The sequence below is a fragment of the Pleurodeles waltl genome, chromosome 2_2 (genome assembly GCF_031143425.1).
Source record: "Pleurodeles waltl isolate 20211129_DDA chromosome 2_2, aPleWal1.hap1.20221129, whole genome shotgun sequence".
Classification (NCBI taxonomy): Eukaryota; Metazoa; Chordata; class Amphibia; order Caudata; family Salamandridae; genus Pleurodeles; species Pleurodeles waltl.
Window position 1 is genome coordinate 1,136,011,604 of NC_090439.1, and position 20,485 is coordinate 1,136,032,088.

Sequence of the window (20,485 nt, forward strand, 5' to 3'; positions counted from 1 at the left end):
TGCAAGAAAATTCAAATATCATCTTTATTAAGAAGCCAGCAGATGCATGGAGCCACCTGCGTAACGTCCCACAGGTGCACCTATCTGATGACGTGCAGGATTCTAAAAACGTAGAGGCAGGTGCGAGTGCCGCCCACATGTCAGAGTACAGCAGACTACGGAGTGACAGACGCCTTGTAACTGTGCTATTGATCCCATTTGTCCTATCAGCCGCTTTCCTGCCGGCGATCTGCACTCTTCAAAGATGGCCGCCGCGGAAGAGCGCTCAGGCTCCGCTGCGGTGGACGTCGGCTCGTACGTGGCGGCCATCTTGTGACGGGCACCGATCCGACGGGTTTGCTTTGAGTCCCCTCTCTATGTCCATGACTCTCCTTGCAGGCTGGCTGCTTCAGAGTCAACGCAGCTCGGAGGTCCCTTCAGAGGACCCTTCATGCTGCCCTGCTCCAGCGCTCACCCGAGATGCGATGGTTTGTTCTTTGGATGGACGAACCGGTGCCCGCGGCTCCTCTGCCTAGCTCCTTGAGCCTGCCCCCTGCGGCTGCTGCACCAGGCGTCAAAGGGAGAGCAGAGCAGGGACATCGTAAATCCGGCCGGTTAGTTCTCTTTATTTATCTGTGTGCTCGTTGTATCGTCCTTTAGTGTGTAACCTCCATGTCCCTCCAGTGCTCCCCTGCACCCCTTCCCTCTGGCTTCGCTGCTTCTCCGACCCCTCTGCAGTGTCAGCGCTCCTCCCAGGCCCTGCAGCCTCAGTGCTCCCCTGAGCCCCCCTGCAGCCTCAGTGCTCCCCTGAGCCCCCCCTGCAGCCTCAGTGCTCCCCTGAGCCCCCCCTGCAGCCTCAGTGCGCCCCTGAGCCCCCCCTGCAGCCTCAGTGCTCCCCTGAGCCCTCCCTGCAGCCTCAGTGCTCCCCTGAGCCCCCCCTGCAGCCTCAGTGCTCCCCTGAGCCCCCCCTGCAGCCTCAGTGCGCCCCTGAGCCCTCCCTGCAGCCTCAGTGCTCCCCTGAGCCCCCCTGCAGCCTCAGTGCTCCCCTGAGCCCCCCCTGCACCCTCAGTGCTCCCCTGAGCCCCCCCTGCAGCCTCAGTGCTCCCCTGAGCCCCCCTGCAGCCTCAGTGCTCCCCTGAGCCCCCCCTGCAGCCTCAGTGCTCCCCTGAGCCCCCCCTGCAGCCTCAGTGCTCCCCTGAGCCCCCCCTGCAGCCTCAGTGCTCCCCTGAGCCCCCCTGCAGCCTCAGTGCTCCCCTGAGCCCCCCCTGCAGCCTCAGTGCTCCCCTGAGCCCCCCCTGCAGCCTCAGTGCGCCCCTGAGCCCCCCCTGCAGCCTCAGTGCTCCCCTGAGCCCTCCCTGCAGCCTCAGTGCTCCCCTGAGCCCCCCCTGCAGCCTCAGTGCTCCCCTGAGCCCCCCCTGCAGCCTCAGTGCGCCCCTGAGCCCTCCCTGCAGCCTCAGTGCTCCCCTGAGCCCCCCTGCAGCCTCAGTGCTCCCCTGAGCCCCCCCTGCACCCTCAGTGCTCCCCTGAGCCCCCCCTGCACCCTCAGTGCTCCCCTGAGCCCCCCCTGCAGCCTCAGTGCTCCCCTGAGCCCCCCTGCAGCCTCAGTGCTCCCCTGAGCCCCCCCTGCAGCCTCAGTGCTCCCCTGAGCCCCCCCTGCAGCCTCAGTGCGCCCCTGAGCCCTCCCTGCAGCCTCAGTGCTCCCCTGAGCCCCCCTGCAGCCTCAGTGCTCCCCTGAGCCCCCCCTGCAGCCTCAGTGCTCCCCTGAGCCCCCCCTGCAGCCTCAGTGCGCCCCTGAGCCCCCCCTGCAGCCTCAGTGCTCCCCTGAGCCCCCCCTGCAGCCTCAGTGCGCCCCTGAGCCCTCCCTGCAGCCTCAGTGCTCCCCTGAACCCTCCGTGCAGCCTCAGTGCTCCCCTGAGCCCTCCTGCAGCCTCAGTGCTCCCCTGAGCCCTCCTCCACCCTCAGTGCTCCCCTGAGCCCTCCTCCACCCTCAGTGCGCCCCTGAGCCTCCTCTGCAGCCTCAGTGCTCCCCTGAGCCCTCCTCCACCCTCAGTGCGCCCCTGAGCCTCATCTGCAGCCTCAGTGCTCCCCTGAGCCCTCCTCCACCCTCAGTGCTCCCCTGAGCCCTCCTGCAGCCTCAGTGCTCCCCTGAGCCCTCCTGCAGCCTCAGTGCTCCCCTGAGCCCTCCTGCACCCTCAGTGCTCCCCTGAGCCCTCCTCCACCCACAGTGCTCCCCTGAGCCCCCCCCTGCAGCCTCAGTGCTCCCCTGAGCCCCCCCCTGCAGCCTCAGTGCTCTCTGAGCCCCCCCCTGCAGCCTCAGTGCTCCCCTGAGCCCCCCCTGCAGCCTCAGTGCTCCCCTGAGCCCTCCTGCAGCCTCAGTGCTCCCCTGAGCCCTCCTGCAGCCTCAGTGCTCCCCTGAGCCCTCCTGCAGCCTCAGTGCTCCCCTGAGCCCTCCTGCAGCCTCAGTGCGCCCCTGAGCCCCCCCTGCAGCCTCAGTGCTCCTCCTGAGCCCCCCCTGCAGCCTCAGTGCTCCTCCTGAGCCCCCCCTGCAGCCTCAGTGCTCCCCTGAGCCCCCCCTGCAGCCTCAGTGCTCCCCTGAGCCCCCCCTGCAGCCTCAGTGCTCCCCTGAGCCCCCCCTGCAGCCTCAGTGCTCCCCTGAGCCCCCCCTGCAGCCTCAGTGCTCCCCTGAGCCCCCCCTGCAGCCTCAGTGCTCCCCTGAGCCCCCCCTGCAGCCTCAGTGCTCCCCTGAGCCCCCCCTGCAGCCTCAGTGCTCCCTGAGCCCTCCTCCACCCTCAGTGCTCCCTGAGCCCTCCTGCACCCTCAGTGCTCCCCTGAGCCCTCCTCCACCCTCAGTGCTCCCCTGAGCCCCCTCTGCAGCCTCAGTGCTCCCCTGAGCCCCCTCTGCAGCCTCAGTGCTCCCCTGAGCCCTCCTCCAGCCTCAGTGCTCCCCTGAGCCCTCCTCCACCCTCAGTGCGCCCCTGAGCCTCCTCTGCAGCCTCAGTGCTCCCCTGAGCCCTCCTCCACCCTCAGTGCTCCCCTGAGCCCTCCTCCACCCTCAGTGCTCCCCTGAGCCCTCCTGCAGCCTCAGTGCTCCCCTGAGCCCTCCTGCAGCCTCAGTGCTCCCCTGAGCCCTCCTCCAGCCTCAGTGCTCCCCTGAGCCCTCCTCCACCCTCAGTGCGCCCCTGAGCCTCCTCTGCAGCCTCAGTGCTCCCCTGAGCCCTCCTCCACCCTCAGTGCTCCCCTGAGCCCTCCTCCACCCTCAGTGCTCCCCTGAGCCCTCCTGCAGCCTCAGTGCTCCCCTGAGCCCTCCTCCACCCTCAGTGCGCCCCTGAGCCTCCTCTGCAGCCTCAGTGCTCCCCTGAGCCCTCCTCCACCCTCAGTGCTCCCCTGAGCCCTCCTGCAGCCTCAGTGCTCCCCTGAGCCCTCCTCCAGCCTCAGTGCTCCCCTGAGCCCTCCTCCACCCTCAGTGCGCCCCTGAGCCTCCTCTGCAGCCTCAGTGCTCCCCTGAGCCCTCCTCCACCCTCAGTGCTCCCCTGAGCCCTCCTCCACCCTCAGTGCTCCCCTGAGCCCTCCTCCACCCTCAGTGCTCCCCTGAGCCCTCCTCCACCCTCAGTGCTCCCCTGAGCCCTCCTCCACCCTCAGTGCTCCCCTGAGCCCTCCTGCAGCCTCAGTGCTCCCCTGAGCCCTCCTGCAGCCTCAGTGCTCCCCTGAGCCCTCCTGCAGCCTCAGTGCTCCCCTGAGCCCTCCTCCAGCCTCAGTGCTCCCCTGAGCCCTCCTCCACCCTCAGTGCGCCCCTGAGCCTCCTCTGCAGCCTCAGTGCTCCCCTGAGCCCTCCTCCACCCTCAGTGCTCCCCTGAGCCCTCCTCCACCCTCAGTGCTCCCCTGAGCCCTCCTCCACCCTCAGTGCTCCCCTGAGCCCTCCTCCACCCTCAGTGCTCCCCTGAGCCCTCCTGCAGCCTCAGTGCTCCCCTGAGCCCTCCTCCAGCCTCAGTGCTCCCCTGAGCCCTCCTCCACCCTCAGTGCGCCCCTGAGCCTCCTCTGCAGCCTCAGTGCTCCCCTGAGCCCTCCTCCACCCTCAGTGCTCCCCTGAGCCCTCCTCCACCCTCAGTGCTCCCCTGAGCCCTCCTGCAGCCTCAGTGCTCCCCTGAGCCCTCCTCCACCCTCAGTGCGCCCCTGAGCCTCCTCTGCAGCCTCAGTGCTCCCCTGAGCCCTCCTCCACCCTCAGTGCTCCCCTGAGCCCTCCTCCACCCTCAGTGCTCCCCTGAGCCCTCCTCCACCCTCAGTGCTCCCCTGAGCCCTCCTGCAGCCTCAGTGCTCCCCTGAGCCCTCCTCCAGCCTCAGTGCTCCCCTGAGCCCTCCTCCACCCTCAGTGCGCCCCTGAGCCTCCTCTGCAGCCTCAGTGCTCCCCTGAGCCCCCCCTGCAGCCTCAGTGCTCCCCTGAGCCCCCCCTGCAGCCTCAGTGCTCCCCTGAGCCCCCCCTGCAGCCTCAGTGCTCCCCTGAGCCCCCCCTGCAGCCTCAGTGCTCCCCTGAGCCCCCCCTGCAGCCTCAGTGCTCCCCTGAGCCCCCCCTGCAGCCTCAGTGCTCCCCTGAGCCCCCCCTGCAGCCTCAGTGCTCCCCTGAGCCCCCCCGCAGCCTCAGTGCTCCCCTGAGCCCCCCCGCAGCCTCAGTGCTCCCCTGAGCCCCCCCGCAGCCTCAGTGCTCCCCTGAGCCCCCCCGCAGCCTCAGTGCTCCCCTGAGCCCCCCCGCAGCCTCAGTGCTCCCCTGAGCCCCCCCGCAGCCTCAGTGCTCCCCTGAGCCCCCCCGCAGCCTCAGTGCTCCCCTGAGCCCCCCCGCAGCCTCAGTGCTCCCCTGAGCCCCCCCGCAGCCTCAGTGCTCCCCTGAGCCCCCCCGCAGCCTCAGTGCTCCCCTGAGCCCCCCCGCAGCCTCAGTGCTCCCCTGAGCCCCCTCTGCAGCCTCAGTGCTCCCCTGAGCCCCCTCTGCAGCCTCAGTGCTCCCCTGAGCCCCCTCTGCAGCCTCAGTGCTCCCCTGAGCCCCCTCTGCAGCCTCAGTGCTCCCCTGAGCCCCCTCTGCAGCCTCAGTGCTCCCCTGAGCACTCCTCCACCCTCAGTGCTCCCCTGAGCCCCCCCTGCAGCCTCAGTGCTCCCCTGAGCCCCCCCTGCAGCCTCAGTGCTCCCCTGAGCCCCCCCTGCAGCCTCAGTGCTCCCCTGAGCCCCCTCTGCAGCCTCAGTGCTCCCCTGAGCCCCCCTCTGCAGCCTCAGTGCTCCCCTGAGCCCCCCTCTGCAGCCTCAGTGCTCCCCTGAGCCCCCCTCTGCAGCCTCAGTGCTCCCCTGAGCCCCCCTCTGCAGCCTCAGTGCTCCCCTGAGCCCCCCTCTGCAGCCTCAGTGCTCCCCTGAGCCCCCCTCTGCAGCCTCAGTGCTCCCCTGAGCACTCCTCCACCCTCAATGCTCCCCTGAGCCCCCCTCTGCAGCCTCAGTGCTCCCCTGAGCCCCCTCTGCAGCCTCAGTGCTCCCCTGAGCACTCCTCCACCCTCAGTACTACCCTGAGCCCCCCCCCTGCAGCCTCAGTACTACCCTGAGCCCCCCCCTGCAGCCTCAGTACTACCCTGAGCCCCCCCCCTGCAGCCTCAGTACTACCCTGAGCCCCCCCCCTGCAGCCTCAGTACTACCCTGAGCCCCCCCCTGCAGCCTCAGTACTACCCTGAACCCCCCTGCAGCCTCAGTACTACCCTGAACCCCCCTGGAAGCCTCAGTACTACCCTGAGCCCTCCTCCACCCTCAGTGCTCCCTTGAACCCCCTCTGCAGCCTCAGTACTACCCTGAACCCCCTCTGCAGCCTCAGTACTACCCTGAACCCCCCTGCAGCCTCAGTACTTCCCTGAACCCCCCTGCAGCCTCAGTACTACCCTGAGCCCTCCTCCACCCTCAGTGCTCCCTTGAACCCCCTCTGCAGCCTCAGTACTCCCTTGAGCCCCCCCTGCAGCCTCAGTACTCCCTTGAGCCCCCCCTGCAGCCTCAGTACTACCCTGAGCCCCCCCTGCAGCCTCAGTACTACCCTGAGCCCCCCCTGCAGCCTCAGTACTACCCTGAGCCCCCCCCTGCAGCCTCAGTACTACCCTGAGCCCCACCCTGCAGCCTCAGTACTACCCTGAGCCCCCCCTGCAGCCTCAGTACTACCCTGAGCCCCCCCTGCAGCCTCAGTACTACCCTGATCCCCCCCCTGCAGCCTCAGTACTACCCTGATCCCCCCCCTGCAGCCTCAGTACTACCCTGATCCCCCCCCTGCAGCCTCAGTACTACCCTGAGCCCCCCCCCTGCAGCCTCAGTACTTCCCTGAACCCCCCTGGCAGCCTCAGTACTTCCCTGAACCCCCCTGGCAGCCTCAGTACTACCCTGAGCCCTCCTCCACCCTCAGTGCTCCCTTGAACCCCCTCTGCAGCCTCAGTACTACCCTGAACCCCCTCCTGCAGCCTCAGTACTACCCTGAACCCCCTCCTGCAGCCTCAGTACTACCCTGAACCCCCTCCTGCAGCCTCAGTACTACCCTGAACCCCCTCCTGCAGCCTCAGTACTACCCTGAACCCCCTCCTGCAGCCTCAGTACTACCCTGAACCCCCTCCTGCAGCCTCAGTACTACCCTGAGCCCCCCCCTGCAGCCTCAGTACTACCCTGAGTCCCCCCTGCAGCCTCAGTACTACCCTGAGCCCCCCCCTGCAGCCTCAGTACTACCCTGAGCCCCCCCTGCAGCCTCAGTGCTCCCTTGAACCCCCCCTGCAGCCTCAGTACTACCCTGAGCCCCCCCTGCAGCCTCAGTACTACCCTGAGCCCCCCCTGCAGCCTCAGTACTACCCTGAGCCCCCCCGCAGCCTCAGTACTACCCTGAGCCCCCCCGCAGCCTCAGTACTACCCTGAGCCCCCCCGCAGCCTCAGTACTACCCTGAGCCCCCCCGCAGCCTCAGTACTACCCTGAGCCCCCCCGCAGCCTCAGTACTACCCTGAGCCCCCCCGCAGCCTCAGTACTACCCTGAGCCCCCCCGCAGCCTCAGTACTACCCTGAGCCCCCCCGCAGCCTCAGTACTACCCTGAGCCCCCCCGCAGCCTCAGTACTACCCTGAGCCCCCCCGCAGCCTCAGTACTACCCTGAGCCCCCCCGCAGCCTCAGTACTACCCTGAGCCCCCCCGCAGCCTCAGTACTACCCTGAACCCCCCCTACAGCCTCAGTACTACCCTGAACCCCCCCTACAGCCTCAGTACTACCCTGAACCCCCCCTACAGCCTCAGTACTACCCTGAACCCCCCCTACAGCCTCAGTACTTCCCTGAACCCCCCCTGCAGCCTCAGTACTACCCTGAGCCCCCCCTGCAGCCTCAGTACTACCCTGAGCCCCCCCTGCAGCCTCAGTACTACCCTGAACCCCCCTGCAGCCTCAGTACTTCCCTGAACCCCCCTGGCAGCCTCAGTACTACCCTGAGCCCTCCTCCACCCTCAGTGCTCCCTTGAACCCCCTCCTGCAGCCTCAGTACTACCCTGAACCCCCTCCTGCAGCCTCAGTACTACCCTGAACCCCCCTGCAGCCTCAGTACTTCCCTGAACCCCCCTGCAGCCTCAGTACTACCCTGAGCCCTCCTCCACCCTCAGTGCTCCCTTGAACCCCCTCTGCAGCCTCAGTACTCCCTTGAGCCCCCCCTGCAGCCTCAGTACTACCCTGAGCCCCCCCTGCAGCCTCAGTACTACCCTGAGCCCCCCCCTGCAGCCTCAGTACTACCCTGAGCCCCCCCCTGCAGCCTCAGTACTACCCTGAGCCCCCCCCTGCAGCCTCAGTACTACCCTGAGCCCCCCCCTGCAGCCTCAGTACTACCCTGAGCCCCCCCCTGCAGCCTCAGTACTACCCTGAGCCCCCCCCTGCAGCCTCAGTACTACCCTGAGCCCCCCCCTGCAGCCTCAGTACTACCCTGAGCCCCCCCCTGCAGCCTCAGTACTACCCTGAGCCCCCCCCTGCAGCCTCAGTACTACCCTGAGCCCCCCCCTGCAGCCTCAGTACTACCCTGAGCCCCCCCCTGCAGCCTCAGTACTACCCTGAGCCCCCCCTGCAGCCTCAGTACTACCCTGAGCCCCCCCTGCAGCCTCAGTACTACCCTGAGCCCCCCCTGCAGCCTCAGTACTACCCTGAGCCCCCCCTGCAGCCTCAGTACTACCCTGAGCCCCCCCCTGCAGCCTCAGTACTACCCTGAACCCCCCTGCAGCCTCAGTACTTCCCTGAACCCCCCTGGCAGCCTCAGTACTACCCTGAGCCCTCCTCCACCCTCAGTGCTCCCCTGAACCCCCTCCTGCAGCCTCAGTACTACCCTGAACCCCCTCCTGCAGCCTCAGTACTACCCTGAACCCCCTCCTGCAGCCTCAGTACTACCCTGAACCCCCTCCTGCAGCCTCAGTACTACCCTGAACCCCCTCCTGCAGCCTCAGTACTACCCTGAACCCCCTCCTGCAGCCTCAGTACTACCCTGAGCCCCCCCCTGCAGCCTCAGTACTACCCTGAGCCCCCCCCCTGCAGCCTCAGTACTACCCTGAGCCCCCCCCCTGCAGCCTCAGTACTACCCTGAGCCCCCCCCCCTGCAGCCTCAGTACTACCCTGAGCCCCCCCCTGCAGCCTCAGTACTACCCTGAGCCCCCCCCTGCAGCCTCAGTACTACCCTGAGCCCCCCCCTGCAGCCTCAGTACTACCCTGAGCCCCCCCTGCAGCCTCAGTACTACCCTGAGCCCCCCTGCAGCCTCAGTACTACCCTGAGCCCCCCCTGCAGCCTCAGTACTACCCTGAGCCCCCCCTGCAGCCTCAGTACTACCCTGAGCCCCCCCTGCAGCCTCAGTACTACCCTGAGCCCCCCCTGCAGCCTCAGTACTACCCTGAGCCCCCCTGCAGCCTCAGTACTTCCCTGAACCCCCCTGCAGCCTCAGTACTACCCTGAGCCCTCCTCCACCCTCAGTGCTCCCTTGAACCCCCCCTGCAGCCTCAGTACTACCCTGAGCCCCCCGCAGCCTCAGTACTACCCTGAGCCCCCCCGCAGCCTCAGTACTACCCTGAGCCCCCCCGCAGCCTCAGTACTACCCTGAGCCCCCCCGCAGCCTCAGTACTACCCTGAGCCCCCCCGCAGCCTCAGTACTACCCTGAGCCCCCCCGCAGCCTCAGTACTACCCTGAGCCCCCCCGCAGCCTCAGTACTACCCTGAGCCCCCCCGCAGCCTCAGTACTACCCTGAGCCCCCCCGCAGCCTCAGTACTACCCTGAGCCCCCCCCGCAGCCTCAGTACTACCCTGAGCCCTCCCGCAGCCTCAGTACTACCCTGAACCCCCCTGCAGCCTCAGTACTACCCTGAACCCCCCCTACAGCCTCAGTACTACCCTGAGCCCCCCCTGCAGCCTCAGTACTACCCTGAGCCCCCCCTGCAGCCTCAGTACTACCCTGAGCCCCCCCTGCAGCCTCAGTACTACCCTGAACCCCCCTGCAGCCTCAGTACTTCCCTGAACCCCCCTGGCAGCCTCAGTACTACCCTGAGCCCTCCTCCACCCTCAGTGCTCCCTTGAACCCCCTCTGCAGCCTCAGTACTCCCTTGAGCCCCCCCTGCAGCCTCAGTACTACCCTGAACCCCCTCCTGCAGCCTCAGTACTACCCTGAGCCCCCTCCTGCAGCCTCAGTACTACCCTGAGCCCCCTCCTGCAGCCTCAGTACTACCCTGAGCCCCCTCCTGCAGCCTCAGTACTACCCTGAGCCCCCTCCTGCAGCCTCAGTACTACCCTGAGCCCCCTCCTGCAGCCTCAGTACTACCCTGAGCCCCCTCCTGCAGCCTCAGTACTACCCTGAGCCCCCTCCTGCAGCCTCAGTACTACCCTGAGCCCCCCCTACAGCCTCAGTACTACCCTGAACCCCCCTGCAGCCTCAGTACTTCCCTGAACCCCCCTGCAGCCTCAGTACTACCCTGAGCCCTCCTCCACCCTCAGTACTCCCTTGAGCCCCCCCTGCAGCCTCAGTACTCCCTTGAGCCCCCCCTGCAGCCTCAGTACTCCCTTGAGCCCCCCCTGCAGCCTCAGTACTCCCTTGAGCCCCCCCTGCAGCCTCAGTACTCCCTTGAGCCCCCCCTGCAGCCTCAGTACTCCCTTGAGCCCCCCCTGCAGCCTCAGTACTCCCTTGAGCCCCCCCTGCAGCCTCAGTACTACCCTGAACCCCCCCTGCAGCCTCAGTACTACCCTGAGCCCCCCTGCAGCCTCAGTACTACCCTGAGCCCCCCTGCAGCCTCAGTACTACCCTGAGCCCCCCTGCAGCCTCAGTACTACCCTGAGCCCCCCTGCAGCCTCAGTACTACCCTGAGCCCCCCCCGCAGCCTCAGTACTACCCTGAGCCCCCCCCGCAGCCTCAGTACTACCCTGAGCCCCCCCCGCAGCCTCAGTACTACCCTGAGCCCCCCCCGCAGCCTCAGTACTACCCTGAGCCCCCCCGCAGCCTCAGTACTACCCTGAGCCCCCCCGCAGCCTCAGTACTACCCTGAGCCCCCCCCGCAGCCTCAGTACTACCCTGAGCCCCCCCAGCAGCCTCAGTACTACCCTGAGCCCCCCGCAGCCTCAGTACTACCCTGAGCCCCCCGCAGCCTCAGTACTACCCTGAGCCCCCCCGCAGCCTCAGTACTACCCTGAGCCCCCTGCAGCCTCCTTACTACCCTGAACCCCCCTCCTGCAGCCTTAGTACTTCTCTGATTCATCCGCAGCCTTAATGCTCTTATGACCTCCCTTCTGCCCCAGTGCTCTTTTAAGCTCCATTGCCATTCATACCTAGTGGGTGCTGGGAAGTACCAGTACTCTACCATTGGCAGTACTGCTCCCATGCTGAGAAGTGCCATCACTCTTCCTAGTTATTAATGTAAATGTTGGTACTCCAAGCCTGATAGCACCTGCCCATTTGAAGTACTACATGTTTTTATTTTATTTTATTTGTTTATGCCCTTTAGCAGTATCCCGTCTGACCTGTGTGTTATTATCATGAATAATTTACCCATTCTTCCCCTTGTAACTTGTTCCTACCTAAAGTAAATAGTTGATTTTAGCCACTCCAGCAGTTTTACGGCTCATCGGTGAATCTCTCGTATTGGATGCCTTTATGACTTTAGTGGTTCGGGCTGTCACTAGCATGATGACAGTCATGTATTTGGTATTTGGAGCAAAACTGCAATATTTGAAATGCTAGATATGTTAGAGCTGCCAATTTTGTAGAATAAGTATGCAAGAATAGGTCATCATTCTTGGTGCCCCAGTGATTTTTGTTTTAAATGGGAGTGAGAGGGGCACTGCATGAAAACGTTTATGGACCATTGTGTTAGACTCAGAAGTGATCTGTGACTTTTGGTGGGGCTTCTTGTCTGTGACCTCTTCTGATTTTCTGGGTCCCATGGAGCCTCAGTGCACCCCTTAGTGCCCTGCCTCCTCCCTCTGTGCATCTCTGAGTCCCCTTCAGCGTCGCTGCTCCTCTGTGCGCTCTTCTCCACTCTGTGCGCTCTTCTCCACTCTGTGCGCTCTTCTCCACTCTGTGCGCTCTTCTCCCCTCTGTGCGCTCTTCTCCCCTCTGTGCTCTATTCTCCCCTCTGTGCTCTATTCTCCCCTCTGTGCTCTATTCTCCCCTCTGTGCTCTATTCTCCCCTCTGTGCTCCTGAGTCCCCTTCAGCGTCAGTGCTCCTCTGTGCTCTCTTCTCCCCTCTGTGCTCCTCTGTGCTCCCTTCAGCGTCGGTGCTCCTCTGTGCTCTCTTCCCCTCTCTGTGCTCCTCTGAGTCCCCTTCAGCGGCGGTGCTCCTCTGTGCGCTCTCCTCCCCTCTGTGCTCCCTTCTCCCCTCTGTGCTCCTCTGAGTCCCCTTCAGCGTCGGTGCCCCTCTGTGCGCTCTCCTCCCCTCTGTGCTCCCTCCTCCCCTCTGTGCTCCTCTGAGTCCCCTTCAGCGTCGGTGCCCCTCTGTGCGCTCTCCTCCCCTCTGTGCGCTCTCCTCCCCTCTGTGCTCCCTCCTCCCCTCTGTGCTCCTCTGAGTCCCCTTCAGCGTCGGTGCCCCTCTGTGCGCTCTCCTCCCCTCTGTGCTCCCTCCTCCCCTCTGTGCTCCTCTGAGTCCCCTTCAGCGTCGGTGCTCCTCTGTGCGCTCTCCTCCCCTCTGTGCTCCTCTGAGTCCCCTTCAGCGTCGGTGCTCCTCTGTGCGCTCTCCTCCCCTCTGTGCTCCTCTGAGTCCCCTTCAGCGTTGGTGCTCCTCTGTGCGCTCTCCTCCCCTCTGTGCTCCTCTGAGTCCCCTTCAGCGTCGGTGCTCCTCTGTGCGCTCTCCTCCCCTCTGTGCTCCCTTCTCCCCTCTGTGCTCCTCTGAGTCCCCTTCAGCGTCGGTGCCCCTCTGTGCGCTCTCCTCCCCTCTGTGCTCCCTTCTCCCCTCTGTGCTTCTGAGTCCCCTTCAGCGTCAGTGCTCCTCTGTGCGCTCTCCTCCCCTCTGTGCTCCCTTCTCCCCTCTGTGCTCCTGAGTCCCCTTCTGCGTCGGTGCTCCTCTGTGCGCTCTCCTCCCCTCTGTGCTCCCTTCTCCCCTCTGTGCTCCTCTGAGTCCCCTTCAGCATCAGTGCTCCTCTGTGCTCTCTTCTCCCCTCTGTGCTCCTGAGTCCCCTTCAGCGTCAGTGCTCCTCTGTGCTCTCTTCTCCCCTCTGTGCTCCTCTGTGCTCCCTTCAGCGTCGGTGCTCCTCTGTGCTCTCTTCTCCTCTATGTGCTCCTCTGAGTCCCCTTCAGCGGCGGTGCTCCTCTGTGCGCTCTCCTCCCCTCTGTGCTCCCTTCTCCCCTCTGTGCTCCTCTAAGTCCCCTTCAGCGCCGGTGCTCCTCTGTACGCTCTCCTCCCCTCTGTGCTCCTCTGTGCTCCCTTCAGCGTCAGTGCTCCTCTGTGCGCTCTCCTCCCCTCTGTGCTCCTCTGAGTCCCCTTCAGCGTTGGTACTCCTCTGTGCGCTCTCCTCCCCTCTGTGCTCCTCTGAGTCCCCTTCAGCGTCGGTGCTCCTCTGTACTCTCTTCTCCCCTCTGTGCGCTCTCCTCCCCTCTGTGCTCCTCTGAGTCCCCTTCAGCGTCGGTGCTCCTCTGTGCGCTCTCCTCCCCTCTGTGCTCCCTTCTCCCCTCTGTGCTCCTGAGTCCCCTTCAGCGTCGGTGCTCCTCTGTGCGCTCTCCTCCCCTCTGTGCTCCCTTCAGCGTCGGTGCTCCTCTGTGCGCTCTTCTCCCCTCTGTGCTCCTCTGAGTCCCCTTCAGCGTCGGTGCTCCTCTGTGCGCTCTTCTCCCCTCTGTGCTCATCTGAGTCCCCTTCAGCGTCGGTGCTCCTCTGTGCTCCCTTCTCCCCTCTGTGCTCATCTGAGTCCCCTTCAGCGTCGGTGCTCCTCTGTGCGCTCTTCTCCCCTCTGTGCTCATCTGAGTCCCCTTCAGCGTCGGTGCTCCTCTGTGCTCCCTTCTCCCCTCTGTGCTCATCTGAGTCCCCTTCAGCGTTGGTGCTCCTCTGTGCTCCCTTCTCCCCTCTGTGCTCATCTGAGTCCCCTTCAGCGTCGGTGCTCCTCTGTGCTCCCTTCTCCCCTCTGTGCTCCTCTGAGTCCCCTTCAGCGTCAGTGCTCCTCTGTGCGCTCTCCTCCCCTCTGTGCTCCTCTGTGCTCCCTTCTCCCCTCTGTGCTCCTCTGTGCTCCCTTCAGCGTCGGTGCTCCTCTGTACTCTCTTCTCCCCTCTGTGCGCTCTCCTCCCCTCTGTGCTCCTCTGAGTCCCCTTCAGCGTCGGTGCTCCTCTGTGCGCTCTCCTCCCCTCTGTGCTCCCTTCTCCCCTCTGTGCTCCTGAGTCCCCTTCAGCGTCGGTGCTCCTCTGTGCGCTCTCCTCCCCTCTGTGCTCCCTTCAGCGTCGGTGCTCCTCTGTGCGCTCTTCTCCCCTCTGTGCTCCTCTGAGTCCCCTTCAGCGTCGGTGCTCCTCTGTGCGCTCTTCTCCCCTCTGTGCTCATCTGAGTCCCCTTCAGCGTCGGTGCTCCTCTGTGCTCCCTTCTCCCCTCTGTGCTCATCTGAGTCCCCTTCAGCGTCGGTGCTCCTCTGTGCGCTCTTCTCCCCTCTGTGCTCATCTGAGTCCCCTTCAGCGTCGGTGCTCCTCTGTGCTCCCTTCTCCCCTCTGTGCTCATCTGAATCCCCTTCAGCGTTGGTGCTCCTCTGTGCTCCCTTCTCCCCTCTGTGCTCATCTGAGTCCCCTTCAGCGTCGGTGCTCCTCTGTGCTCCCTTCTCCCCTCTGTGCTCCTCTGAGTCCCCTTCAGTGTCAGTGCTCCTCTGTGCGCTCTCCTCCCCTCTGTGCTCCTCTGTGCTCCCTTCTCCCCTCTGTGCTCCTCTGTGCTCCCTTCAGCGTCGGTGCTCCTCTGTGCGCTCTTCTCCCCTCTGTGCTCCTCTGAGTCCCCTTCAGCGGCGGTGCTCCTCTGTGCGCTCTCCTCCCCTCTGTGCTCCCTTCTCCCCTCTGTGCTCCTCTGAGTCCCCTTCAGCGTCGGTGCTCCTGTGCGCTCTCCTCCCCTCTGTGCTCCTCTGTGCTCCCTTCAGCGTCGGTGCTCCTGTGTGTGCTCTCCTCCCCTCTGTGCTCCTCTGTGCTCCCTTCAGCGTCGGTGCTCCTCTGTGTGCTCTCCTCCCCTCTGTGCTCCTCTGTGCTCCCTTCAGCGTCGGTGCTCCTCTGTGTGCTCTCCTCCCCTCTGTGCTCCTCTGTGCTCCCTTCAGCGTCAGTGCTCCTCTGTGCGCTCTCCTCCCCTCTGTGCTCCTCTGAGTCCCCTTCAGCGTCGGTGCTCCTCTGTGCGCTCTCCTCCCCTCTGTACTCCCTTCTCCCCTCTGTGCTCCTCTGTGCTCCCTTCAGCGTCAGTGCTCCTCTGTGCTCCCTTCAGCGTCAGTGCTCCTCTGTGCGCTCTCCTCCCCTCTGTGCTCCTCTGAGTCCCCTTCAGCGTCGGTGCTCCTCTGTGCTCTCTTCTCCCCTCTGTGCGCTCTCCTCCCCTCTGTGCTCCTCTGACTCCCCTTCAGCGTCGGTGCTCCTCTGTGCGCTCTCCTCCCCTCTGTGCTCCCTTCTCCCCTCTGTGCTCCTGAGTCCCCTTCAGCGTCAGTGGTCCTCTGTGCGCTCTCCTCCCCTCTGTGCTCCCTTCAGCGTCGGTGCTCCTCTGTGCGCTCTCCTCCCCTCTGTGCTCATCTGAGTCCCCTTCAGCGTTGGTGCTCCTCTGTGCTCCCTTCTCCCCTCTGTGCTCATCTGAGTCCCCTTCAGCGTCGGTGCTCCTCTGTGCTCCCTTCTCCCCTCTGTGCTCCTCTGAGTCCCCTTCAGCGTCAGTGCTCCTCTGTGCGCTCTCCTCCCCTCTGTGCTCCTCTGTGCTCCCTTCTCCCCTCTGTGCTCCTCTGTGCTCCCTTCAGCGTCGGTGCTCCTCTGTACTCTCTTCTCCCCTCTGTGCGCTCTCCTCCCCTCTGTGCTCCTCTGAGTCCCCTTCAGCGTCGGTGCTCCTCTGTGCGCTCTCCTCCCCTCTGTGCTCCCTTCTCCCCTCTGTGCTCCTGAGTCCCCTTCAGCGTCGGTGCTCCTCTGTGCGCTCTCCTCCCCTCTGTGCTCCCTTCAGCGTCGGTGCTCCTCTGTGCGCTCTTCTCCCCTCTGTGCTCCTCTGAGTCCCCTTCAGCGTCGGTGCTCCTCTGTGCGCTCTTCTCCCCTCTGTGCTCATCTGAGTCCCCTTCAGCGTCGGTGCTCCTCTGTGCTCCCTTCTCCCCTCTGTGCTCATCTGAGTCCCCTTCAGCGTCGGTGCTCCTCTGTGCGCTCTTCTCCCCTCTGTGCTCATCTGAGTCCCCTTCAGCGTCGGTGCTCCTCTGTGCTCCCTTCTCCCCTCTGTGCTCATCTGAGTCCCCTTCAGCGTTGGTGCTCCTCTGTGCTCCCTTCTCCCCTCTGTGCTCATCTGAGTCCCCTTCAGCGTCGGTGCTCCTCTGTGCTCCCTTCTCCCCTCTGTGCTCCTCTGAGTCCCCTTCAGTGTCAGTGCTCCTCTGTGCGCTCTCCTCCCCTCTGTGCTCCTCTGTGCTCCCTTCTCCCCTCTGTGCTCCTCTGTGCTCCCTTCAGCGTCGGTGCTCCTCTGTGCGCTCTTCTCCCCTCTGTGCTCCTCTGAGTCCCCTTCAGCGGCGGTGCTCCTCTGTGCGCTCTCCTCCCCTCTGTGCTCCCTTCTCCCCTCTGTGCTCCTCTGAGTCCCCTTCAGCGTCGGTGCTCCTGTGCGCTCTCCTCCCCTCTGTGCTCCTCTGTGCTCCCTTCAGCGTCGGTGCTCCTGTGTGTGCTCTCCTCCCCTCTGTGCTCCTCTGTGCTCCCTTCAGCGTCGGTGCTCCTCTGTGTGCTCTCCTCCCCTCTGTGCTCCTCTGTGCTCCCTTCAGCGTCGGTGCTCCTCTGTGTGCTCTCCTCCCCTCTGTGCTCCTCTGTGCTCCCTTCAGCGTCAGTGCTCCTCTGTGCGCTCTCCTCCCCTCTGTGCTCCTCTGAGTCCCCTTCAGCGTCGGTGCTCCTCTGTGCGCTCTCCTCCCCTCTGTACTCCCTTCTCCCCTCTGTGCTCCTCTGTGCTCCCTTCAGCGTCAGTGCTCCTCTGTGCTCCCTTCAGCGTCAGTGCTCCTCTGTGCGCTCTCCTCCCCTCTGTGCTCCTCTGAGTCCCCTTCAGCGTCGGTGCTCCTCTGTGCTCTCTTCTCCCCTCTGTGCGCTCTCCTCCCCTCTGTGCTCCTCTGACTCCCCTTCAGCGTCGGTGCTCCTCTGTGCGCTCTCCTCCCCTCTGTGCTCCCTTCTCCCCTCTGTGCTCCTGAGTCCCCTTCAGCGTCAGTGGTCCTCTGTGCGCTCTCCTCCCCTCTGTGCTCCCTTCAGCGTCGGTGCTCCTCTGTGCGCTCTCCTCCCCTCTGTGCTCCTCTGAGTCCCCTTCAGCGTCGGTGCTCCTCTGTGCGCTCTTCTCCCCTCTGTGCTCATCTGAGTCCCCTTCAGCGTCGGTGCTCCTCTGTGCTCCCTTCTCTCCTCTGTGCTCCTCTGAGTCCCCTTCAGCTTCGGTGCTCCTCTGTGCTCCCTTCTCCCCTCTGTGCTCCTCTGAGTCCCCTTCAGCGTCAGTGCTCCTCTGTGCTCTCTTCTCCCCTCTGTGCTCCTGAGTCCCCTTCAGCGTCAGTGCTCCTCTGTGCGCTCTCCTCCCCTCTGTGCTCCTCTGTGCTCCCTTCAGCGTCGGTGCTCCTCTGTGCTCCCTTCAGCGTCGGTGCTCCTCTGTGCTCCCTTCAGCGTCGGTGTTCCTCTGTGCGATCTTCTCCCCTCTGTGCTCCTCTGAGTCCCCTTCAGCGTCGGTGCTCCTCTGTGCGCTCTCCTCCCCTCTGTGCTCCCTTCTCCCCTTTGTGCTCCTCTGAGTCCCCTTCAGCGTCGGTGCTCCTCTGTGCGCTCTCCTCCCCTCTGTGCTCCCTTCAGCGTCGGTGCTCCTCTGTGCGCTCTCCTCCCCTCTGTGCTCCTCGGAGTCCCCTTCAGCGTCGGTGCTCCTCTGTGCGCTCTCCTCCCCTCTGTGCTCCCTTCAGCGTCGGTGCTCACCTGTGCACTCTCATCCCCTCTGTGCTCTCTTCTCCCCCTGTGCTCCTGAGTCCCTTTCAGTGTTGGTGCTCCTCTGTGTGCTCTCCTCCCCTCTGTGCTCCTCTGAGTCCCCTTCAGCGTCGGTGCTCCTGTGTGCGCTCTCCTCCCTTTGTGCTCCCTTCTCCCCTCTGTGCTCCTCTGAGTCCCCTTCAGCGTCGGTGCTCCTCTGTGCTCCCTTCTCCCCTCTGTGCTCTCTTCTCCCCTCTCTGCTCCTCTGAGTCCCCTTCAGCGTCAGTGCTCCTCTGTACGCACTCCTCCCCTCTGTGCTCCCTTCTCCCCTCTGTGCTCCTGAGTCCCCTTCTGCGTCGGTGCTCCTCTGTGCGCTCTCCTCCCCTCTGTGCTCCCTTCTCCCCTCTGTGCTCCTCTAAGTCCCCTTCAGCGCCGGTGCTCCTCTGTGCGCTCTCCTCCCCTCTGTGCTCCCTTCAGCGTCAGTGCTCCTCTGTGCGCTCTCCTCCCCTATGTGCTCCTCTGAGTCCCTTCAGTGTCAGTGCTCCTCTGTGCTCCCTTCACCGTCAGTGCTCCTCTGTGCGCTCTCCTCCCCTCTGTGCTCCTCTGAGTCCCCTTCAGCGTCGGTGCTCCTCCGTACTCTCTTCTCCCCTCTGTGCGCTCTCCTCCCCTCTGTGCTCCCCTGAGTCCCCTTCAGCGTCGGTGCTCCTCTGTGCGCTCTCCTCCCCTCTGTGCTCCCTTCTCCCCTCTGTGCTCCTCTAAGTCCCCTTCAGCGCCGGTGCTCCTCTGTGCGCTCTCCTCCCCTCTGTGCTCCCTTCAGCGTCAGTGCTCCTCTGTGCGCTCTCCTCCCCTATGTGCTCCTCTGAGTCCCTTCAGTGTCGGTGCTCCTCTGTGCTCCCTTCACCGTCAGTGCTCCTCTGTGCGCTCTCCTCCCCTCTGTGCTCCTCTGAGTCCCCTTCAGCGTCGGTGCTCCTCCAGTACTCTCTTCTCCCCTCTGTGCGCTCTCCTCCCCTCTGTGCTCCCCTGAGTCCCCTTCAGCGTCGGTGCTCCTCTGTGCGCTCTCCTCCCCTCTGTGCTCCCTTCTCCCCTCTGTGCTCCTGAGTCCCCTTCAGCGTCGGTGCTCCTCTGTGCGCTCTTCTCCTCTCTGTGCTCCTCTGAGTCCCCTTCATCGTCGGTGCTCCTCTGTGCGCTCTTCTCCCCTCTGTGCTCATCTGAGTCCCCTTCAGCGTCGGTGCTCCTCTGTGCGCTCTTCTCCCCTCTGTGCTCATCTGAGTCCCCTTCAGCGTCGGTGCTCCTCTGTGCGCTCTTCTCCCCTCTGTGCTCATCTGAGTCCCCTTCAGCGTCGGTGCTCCTCTGTGCGCTCTTCTCCCCTCTGTGCTCATCTGAGTCCCCTTCAGCGTCGGTGCTCCTCTGTGCTCCCTTCTCCCCTCTGTGCTCATCTGAGTCCCCTTCAGCGTCGGTGCTCCTCTGTGCTCCCTTCTCCCCTCTGTGCTCCTCTGAGTCCCCTTCAGCGTCGGTGCTCCTCTGTGCTCCCTTCTCCCCTCTGTGCTCCCTTCTCCCCTCTGTGCTCCTCTGAGTCCCCTTCAGCGTCGGTGCTCCTCTGTGCTCCCTTCTCCCCTCTGTGCTCCTCTGTGCTCCCTTCTCCCCTCTGTGCTCCTCTGAGTCCCCTTCAGCGTCGGTGCTCCTCTGTGCTCCCTTCTCCCCTCTGTGCTCCTCTGAGTTCCCTTCAGCGTCGGTGCTCCTCTGTGCTCCCTTCTCTCCTCTGTGCTCCTCTGAGTCCCCTTCAGCGTCGGTGCTCCTCTGTGCTCCCTTCTCCCCTCTGTGCTCCTGAGTCCCCTTCAGCGCCAGTGCTCCTCTGTGCGCTCTCCTCCCCTCTGTGCTCCCTTCTCCCCTCTGTGCTCCCTTCAGCGTCGGTGCTCCTCTGTGCTCCCTTCAGCGTCGGTGCTCCTCTGTGCGCTCTTCTCCCCTCTGTGCTCCTCTGAGTCCCCTTCAGCGGCGGTGCTCCTCTGTGCGCTCTCCTCCCCTCTGTGCTCCCTTCTCCCCTCTGTGCTCCTCTGTGCTCCCTTCAGCGTCGGTGCTCCTCTGTGCGCTCTTCTCCCCTCTGTGCTCCTCTGAGTCCCCTTCAGCGTCGGTGCTCCTCTGTGCTCCCTTCTCTCCTCTGTGCTCCTCTGAGTCCCCTTCAGCGTCGGTGCTCCTCTGTGCTCCCTTCTCCCCTCTGTGCTCCTGAGTCCCCTTCAGCGCCAGTGCTCCTCTGTGCGCTCTCCTCCCCTCTGTGCTCCCTTCAGCGTCGGTGCTCCTCTGTGCTCCCTTCAGCGTCGGTGCTCCTCTGTGCTCCCTTCAGCGTCGGTGCTCCTCTGTGCGCTCTTCTCCCCTCTGTGCTCCTCTGAGTCCCCTTCAGCGGCGGTGCTCCTCTGTGCGCTCTCCTCCCCTCTGTGCGCTCTTCTCCCCTCTGTGCTCCCTTCAGCGTCGGTGCTCCTCTGTGCGCTCTTCTCCCCTCTGTGCTCCTCTGAGTCCCCTTCAGCGGCGGTGCTTCTCTGTGCGCTCTTCTCCCCTCTGTGCTCCTCTGAGTCCCCTTCAGCGTCGGTGCTCCTCTGTGCGCTCTCCTCCCCTCTGTGCGCTCTCCTCCCCTCTGTGCTCCCTTCTCCCCTCTGTGCTCCTCTGTGCTCCCTTCAGCGTCGGTGCTCCTCTGTGTGCTCTCCTCCCCTCTGTGCTTCTCTGTGCTCCCTTCAGCGTCGGTGCTCCTCTGTGTGCTCTCCTCCCCTCTGTGCTTCTCTGTGCTCCCTTCAGCGTTGGTGCTCCTCTGTGCGCTCTCCTCCCCTCTGTGCTCCTCTGAGTCCCCTTCAGCGTCGGTGCCCCTCTGTGCGCTCTCCTCCCCTCTGTACTCCCTTCTCCCCTCTGTGCTCCTCTGAGTCCCCTTTAGCGTCAGTGCTCCTCTGTGCTCCCTTCAGCGTCAGTG

At 64.6% G+C, this 20,485-nt stretch overlaps 1 protein-coding gene across 1 annotated transcript in view; it reads left to right on the top strand.

Annotated features, from left to right (window-relative positions):
• Positions 1-372: 372 nt before the first annotated feature.
• LOC138282954 (zinc finger protein 271-like) overlaps positions 373-20,485 on the top strand; it is a 60,576-nt gene continuing 40,463 nt past the window's right edge. The window contains exon 1 of the mRNA XM_069221022.1: positions 373-593. The gene's annotated coding sequence lies outside the window, so the exon portion shown is untranslated. The remainder of the gene's footprint in view (positions 594-20,485) is intronic.